This window comes from Notolabrus celidotus, chromosome 21 (genome assembly GCF_009762535.1).
Source record: "Notolabrus celidotus isolate fNotCel1 chromosome 21, fNotCel1.pri, whole genome shotgun sequence".
Classification (NCBI taxonomy): Eukaryota; Metazoa; Chordata; class Actinopteri; order Labriformes; family Labridae; genus Notolabrus; species Notolabrus celidotus.
In genome coordinates this window covers 7,179,756-7,187,644 of record NC_048292.1, presented here as the reverse complement: position 1 = coordinate 7,187,644, position 7,889 = coordinate 7,179,756, and the positions used below count along the sequence as shown (strand labels likewise).

The following is a 7,889-nucleotide window of genomic DNA, read 5'->3' as shown; positions in this document are numbered from 1 at the left end:
GAACTCTCTGGACAAAGAGGTAAGTTCAACCTATCCCAGGTATAAAGAAGGTGTTTCTCTGATGCACTGTAAATTACCCCTCAGTGGTTAGAGCATGAAGAATTACTACATAAAAATACTCTTGTTAATGAACTTGTTGCTTTTTAGAGGTGTCACTATTCATTTAAATATTTTTTTAAATCATCAAAAAGGCTTTACAGAATGAAGAATCTGAAGTTTTTGGAATACATTCATATTTAAATGAGAATTAAGTTTTTATATTGTGACAATGACCTCATTTAACATTACATGACTCTACATGCTCCTCATTTAAGTACAGCTGGCGGGATATTTCTCTTCAAAGTGACAAGAAGGCCAGTGGCGTGTCCAGAGGGACGGCCAAGGGTGGCACTGACAGCCCTTGACATCCAATTGGCCACCCCAAAATCCTAAACTATGATTGGCTGTTTGCCTTGTCAGAGGTGGGGGTTCTGTTAAACTCTGTAATTTGGGATGAGTTAAAAGGCTGACATAGATTTCTTTATCAGTGCCCTCAAATGTGACTTTGAAAAAACATCTTTTGTAAGTCCTTACAGAATTAAGCTAAGAAGATTAATGCCACTTTGTCATGTATTTTTTTTAAAGTCAAAGGGAATATAACAACTGTTTAATGCTTTAATGAGAGTAGGTTGTGAAGACAAAATGGGTAAATTTTCTTTATCTGCAAATGCACTGGCCACTCCTGCCTATGTGAGAGCCTCAGTTAGGCCCATAGACTGTATGAAATATGGACGTAGTATCCGTGATGTCACCCATCTGTTTCTGAAGAGCTGAGACCAATCGTCGGCGGCAGCCATATTGCTTCTGTCGAGCCAGTGTGACGTAAAGAGGCGGAGTTTGAGCCTCATAGCCAACAGCTACAGCGTTCCCACAGTCAGCTGTGCCTCTCATTGGAAGACTTGTAATCTCAATTTCTTCGAAATTGCCGTGTTAGAAAAAAATTCAGCCCCCCTCACAGTGAGAGCACATCGAGAAGTGAGCTATTCAGACTACACTCGTCTTTTGTACCAGGCTGTAAACATGTTTATTTCTGCTGTAAAGATCGTCTTTTTCCCATTCATGTGTATGTGACTACCGGTATTTCCGTAGCCAGCCTCAAGCGGATCCTCGATGAACTGCAGCTTTTATCACTTCCACATTGGACTCATATTTTTCAATCAATCAAGCTTTATTTATATAGCACCTTTCATACAAATCAAATGCAACCCAAAGTGGTTTACAGCGATTGAAAAACGAGAAAGAAGCAGAAATGAAACAATGGCAAGACATATTAGGGGACAATAATAATAATAATAATAAAAATAGTAATAATACAAATTAAAAATAGGAACAGCATAAAATAAAATAGAGACCAATGCACACCAAAATAAAACATGTGTAATTAAAATAAGTTAAAGCATTAAAATTAAGAATGAAAAATAGTTAAAATGAATAGATTTTTTAAAAGGGTAAGGATAAGAGTTGAAATATAAAACTAAGGCTCAAAATATCAATAAAATCAATATTGGTTGGGCCACCCTGGTCTTATAGTTCTGGACACGCCCCTGATAAAGGCAAACCATAGACCAAAAATACAACCTTATTGTCAACAACTATTGTCTTGAGAATCACAACTTTATTCTCTTACCACCTCATCCCTGTAACATTATATTACTTTTTCCTCAATATCGCAGCTTTAAGATGATTTTGATGTCGCCTTAATTCACTGTTGTACCTTCTTTGAATTAAGAACACATTCTCCAATGAATCCCTCAAACATTCCTGCACGTGTGGGCGGATACTGGGAGATCACCTAGTTACGCCCTCACGCCAGAAACGTCAGGAGTCAACAAAAAAGTGGGAAGCAAATACAAACAAATAAATATCCTTAACTCGAGGACAGAAATTGCATAAATTGAAAGAGTTGTGCCTTCCTTAGCATCGGCGTCACTACACACCTGCTCCATATTAAGTCACACACGATTTGAAACGCGCGAGGAGGACGCTGCCTGGAGTGCCAAGAAAAAGTGGACAGTGGACTTGTTCCAGAAGCTGGTAGCAAACAACGAAACCTTAAGTTTGTAATTGGAGCCAGAGGCAACGTAAACACTTATTAAAGTTAGTCAAGATGTGCCATGGTAGCAGAATGTCAAAGGACAATTGGTGAGGCCTCCCTGCATGAGGGCGCAGAAAAAGATCCTTACATACCTGGAACCTGACAACATGATTGACAGGGTTGCAGAAAAAGAAAAGTGCCTGCAGGGATGTTGACTGCGTGAAGGTAAGACACGTCCATGTAATATTATGAACTGTGGCTGCAGTGCATTGTGTCAGTGCTCTTTGTTGCACTGTGATGAGGTCATGGCTGTATACACTTCCATGTCTGCTTTGCTCTTTTAATGTGATGTTGCTGTGATATATTCTGCAGCTGTGTTATTGTTTAATGCACTCTGGCGCTGTGCAGTTCTCTTTTAAGCTCTTTGAAGTTGTTTTATCATGAACTATTGCAGGTTAGGATGCTCTTTTTTGTTCATATGTGATAACAACAGTAATATACATCACCACAGTGGGATAATGATTCTTTAATTTTCTGCTGAAGTTATTGCAGCATGCACTTTATGCACTATGGCTGTTAAATCAACTTCTTTAAAAGTTGTGTTAAATGCACTGTGGCTATGTGCATTATCCTTCATCTGTCAAAATTAGTGCAACATGCACTCCTGTAGTGTGCACTTCTATTATCATATTTAGGTAAAGATGTTGCCTCACACACATTGGCTCATGCCTGTCTTCATATTGTGATGGAGATGTTTAAAAATGCACCATAGATAAGTGCAGTGCTATTTTCAGATGCATGTGAAGTCACTATAATTATATACACTATGGCTGAGTGTAGTGTTCTTACCATGTTCAAATGCTGTCACTGCGTTATATACATTTTTGCTGCGTGCAGTACTTCTTCTGCATTTTTATGACATTATTGCAAGCCCTTGATCTGATGAAGACAGGCTAGGCTGCATGAAAAAGCAAACTGTTGCATAGAATATGAACTACTTACAAGTAAGGCACATTCATTAAGTGCTTATGTTGCACATGCTGTCTTTACATTCTGATAGTTATTGTTACATGCACTCTGAGCTGTGTGCAGTGCTGCTGTTGAATTGTGCTGAAGCCTCTTTTCATGCTCATTGCTGTCTACATGTTCTCAGGAAGTTATTGTTGAATGCATCCTTGCTCTCTGCAGGTTTTTTTTTTCATATTCTATTTCTTACAGGTAAACTTAGAATGTCGTCTATGTTTGTAAGTGCTGTTTTAATGTTTGTATGAAGATATTGCAATACACACATTGGCTGCCTGACAGTTCTTTAATCTTCTTGTGAGGTTATGCAGAATGCACACTGGCTTGCAGTGGACTATTTGTTAACATGCACTTTGTCTGTTTGCAGAGCCTTCAAGGTATGTTGGCCAAGTTTGTGTGCAGTTCAGTCAGACTTTGATTTGTATATTGTTTCCAACATAATAGCAGATATTGTAAAATGCATTGGGAATGAGTGCAGTGATGTTTTCCACGTGAAGTAACTGTTTTGTATACTGTGGCTTCAAGCATCGTTTATCTCATGTTCTGCTGTGGTTTCTGCATTGTGCACTGTTGCTGTTCACAGCACTTCTTCACAATTGTATGAAGTCATACATCAAGCCCTCGAACTGATGACGTCAAATAAGCAGATTCTGTTGCAGAATGTAAACTAGGTAAAGCTAAGACACATCTATTAAGTTTCTGTTTCACATTGTGGCTGAGTGCAGATCACTGCTCTGACTGTGTGATGCTGTTTTCACATCCAAAGGAAGTTATTGTGATATGCACTATAGCTGTGTCCAGTGATCCTATTATATTGAGTTAAGGTCTTATTTTATATGCGCTATTGTTATTGTTACATGAAGCTCTGTGCTGTGTTTTCTTTATATGCTTAGTGCCCTCTTTGTGCTCTGGGAAAGTCTGTGTTATATACACTTCCTTTGTGAGTCCTTCTATTCTCATATCCATGTGAAGCTGCTTCTGTTTATCCTTTTGTAAAAGTTTTTTTTAAAATGCACCCTGAACGAGTGCAGTGCTTTTTCAGGTCCATGTGAAGTTGTGTGAAAAATGCGAACTCAACTGCAGACTGTGATCTACGTAAAAGTGAGACACATTTATTTTATTATGTGACGCTCTGTTCATATTCTATTGAAGTTATGGAAAGATGCAGTGTGCAGCTGTGTGCAGTGTTCTTATCATTTGTGCTGAAATCTTTTTTTACATGCACTGCTGCTGTGTTCATTCTTCTCTATATGATCTCATGAGGTTATTGTTATTTGCACAGAAGCTTTGTGCAGGGTGTCTTTTCTCACATTCTTATGATTTTACTGTGAAAACACTGTTGTGGTGCTGTTTTTACGATCTTATGGAGATGTGTTTCATGCACCATGGCTGTGTGACTCTTAATGTTCTGCTGAAGATATTTCTTGTGGACTTTTCTGCTTTGTTAACATTATTGTAATTTGCACAAAAGTTGTGTGCTCTTTTTATATTCTTGCAAAGTCACTTTAATATGGATTGTTGCTTCAAAGCTGTTCTTATATATTCAGGTGAAGTTGTTGTAACATCTGAGAACAGTGTAATGCACCGTCATAATTAAGCATAATTCATAACTGCAGTTTCCATGCACCATGTGGAGTGCAGTTTGATTTCAATTATTTAAAGCAATAGTCATATGCAGATAGATTTTTTTAACTTCTCCAGTTTGGGTAGTATTAATCGTTTCTCTGTGCAGTGCGCTTTCCACATGTTTCCAAGGTTACTGGAATGTGCAGAGTGGCTGAGTGCAGTCCTGTTAGTGTGATATTAAGAAGGTATTTTACATGCACTGTGGATTTTTGCAGTGCTCTTTTGATGTTATCATGAGAGTACAGTGATTCAGACTCTTCCTGAATACAATGTACTTTCCACACTCTCATGATGTTATTGTTAAAAACACGGTTGCTGTTTTATTGTACCTGTGAAATTATTATGATATGAATTGTGGCTGATGTCTGTGGAAGTTTTGTGATATTCGCTGTAGCTGTGTGTGCAGTGTTCGTTTCTTATTCATATAGGTTTAGTGGTATATGCAACATCTCTGAGTGCAGTGTTCTCTTCATGTCCTAACAAAGCTGTTGTGATATGCACCCTGCCGCTACTTTCATACTGAAGTCAAGTTGTGTGAAATACACTGCGGTCTTGTTCAGTTTCTTTTATTATTATAACCTTTATTTAAACTTGAAGATTCATTGAGGTTGCCCTCATTTGCAGTGACGTCGAGTGACATGAAAGTGAAACACAATTACACAATAAATACAAGGTAAAGAGGAAGTTGCACAAATGCAAAAGCAATGATAAATCAGGTGAAAATCCCATAAAATACATGATAAAACCAGACAATGAGGAAGCTAATCAGCCAGACTCCCATCAGCACTGATCCAAAACACAACAAAATTAAACTCATCATGAATCACTCCAAAGATCTGTATTTAGAACACTGGAGAAACCAAACAAAGACCCAAAGTAGAATTAATTGTTATTTGACCCTAAACCGTGATTATAAATTGTCTGAATATCTGCACAGTGTCAGAGATACAAAACAAAGACGTGTCCTGACCAAATACAGGCTGAGTGACCACCAGCTAGCTGTAGAGACAGGAAGACACAGGCAGACATGGCTGCCCAGAGAGGAGCGTCTATTTGGTCACTGCTCTACAGGGGACATAGAGACAGAGATGCACTTCCTCCTCCACTGCAGCAAGTTCTCTTTACTAAGAGATTCCCACTACAGGGACATTACTAAAATTGTACCAAACTTCCCAACATGAACCCCAGAAGAGAAACTGTCAGTTCTCCTGGGGGAAGGGTCAGCAGCTCCTCTGGCTGCTAAATATGTGTCTGCCTGTCACAGCCTTAGGGATGCACCATCCCATAATATTTAATTTTAGGTGAAGGTTTTATGAGCATACCTCATCAAGTGAGGACATTGAGATATGCTGTATGGGTGACACCATTGTTTTAATGCGTGTAAAATATGTAATATATATAATATGTAATGAATATATATGTAATGTATGTGTATACATCTTATGTGCTTTGGCAACAACATGTCTTTGTTCATGCCAATAAAGCAAATTGAGTTGAATTGAATAGATACACAGTGGTTTGTGATCATGGTTTTGAATTGTAAATAGTTTGGAAGGCTATTGATCTTTAAAGAATTTTCAAGATTGTTCCAAGAATCAGGGGCCCTATAGGAAAAGGCAGATTTTCCAAATTTAGAGTAGATTCTGGGGACCTTGAGTGTAAGATATTGCTAAGTTATTTTTGAATAACATAAAAGTCCTCATGCTGATGATGACAGAGAAGGTAAAGGAGAAAATCAGACTCCTCTCCAGAAAAGGAAGGTAACAAGCATTTATTTCTCATTGATGAAGGTATTGCAATTTCAATGTGGACATATACAGTGCTTTTTATTCAATATTAAAAAATCAGATCAGCACTGTGTACTGAGGGTGAAGTTGGGGTTCTTTTAAAGAAACAGACACTGTATTTCTTTTGCTGCTTCTTAAAAGCTCATTCTAGCAACCTTTGTATCTGTAATTGACTATGGTGAAGTTCTTTATATGCATGCTTCCTCACCCTCTCTGAAAATGTTGGACTCGGTGTCCCATGCTGCATTGCGCTTTGTTTCTGGTTTAGGTTTCCGCACACATCACTGTATCTTGTATGAAAAGGTAGGCTTGTCTTCCTTATACAATAGAAGAGATGGAGCATTTGTATATCTTTCTTTATAAGGCCATACTATAGGAGCTGCCGTCTTATTTATGCTCCTTATTGACTCCTAAAGTTGTCAGTGGCTTTCATCTTCATCTTTTATCATTCCTCAGACTCGCTCTGTCTTTGGTAAAAGTGCTTTTAATGTCTTTGCTCCGTCTTCTTGGTTTGAGCTTCAAGATCACCTGAAACTGGATTGTTTAATTTGATTGGAGGATTTTAAAACTAGCATAAAGGGTGATCTGATCAGCTTGTGCACATGTTTTAGAGCTTAACACTGCTAATTTATAAATCGATGTCAATCAATCAATCTTTATTTGTATAGCGCCAAATCACAAGAAACGTTATCTCAAGACGCTTTTACAAACATAGGAGGTCTAGACCACTCTATGTCAATATATATCTAATCTATCAGAATATATATCTAAAAAAGAAATGTTCATCAAAGACGACAGATTGGCCATAATTCTCCTGTCAGCCACCACCTCCACAGGGTCCAGGACTGAGCTGGCCTTCTTCACCAGTGTGTTCAGTCTTGCTCTCTTGTATCCTGTCCGCCCACAGCAGGTGAAATCCTTCCAATGTGGCGTTCGTGTCCAGTGTTAGCTCGCTGTTAGCATGATGCTACTCTGCCAGTATTCCCTCTGGTGCTGGGTTAGCTCGTCCACCGTATCTTCATCGTTGATAGATCGTACATTCCACATAACGGTTGGTGGAAGGACAGGTCCATGTCGTCTTTTCTTAGCTTGCACCTCAATACCAGCATGTCGTCCTTGCCTCCTTCTCCTCAGCTTGCAGGGAACATCGGGCCTAGTATCATTTAGCATCAACATGCTACGGGCAGCTAACCTGATGTAATACTTGTCACTATATGTTTTGTCCTGTTATATTTTGTGAAACTTTTTATGCTGCTATCTTGGCCAGGACTCCCTTGTAAAAGAGACTTTGTATCTCAATGGGACTATTCCTGGTAAAATAAAGGTTAAATAAAAAAATACTGTTGTTAGTCATCCTGGCTTGACGCTCCTATATTTGA

General features: G+C 38.6%; 1 long non-coding RNA gene across 2 annotated transcripts in view; it reads left to right on the top strand.

Annotated features, from left to right (window-relative positions):
* The first annotated feature begins 1,939 nt into the window (after nt 1-1,939).
* The window catches only part of LOC117805227, a 96,583-nt gene continuing 90,633 nt past the window's right edge, over nt 1,940-7,889 (top strand). For both annotated transcript variants that reach the window (XR_004629379.1, XR_004629378.1), the window contains exons 1-2: nt 1,940-2,073; nt 2,138-2,299. This is a non-coding gene — a long non-coding RNA (uncharacterized LOC117805227). The remainder of the gene's footprint in view (nt 2,074-2,137; nt 2,300-7,889) is intronic.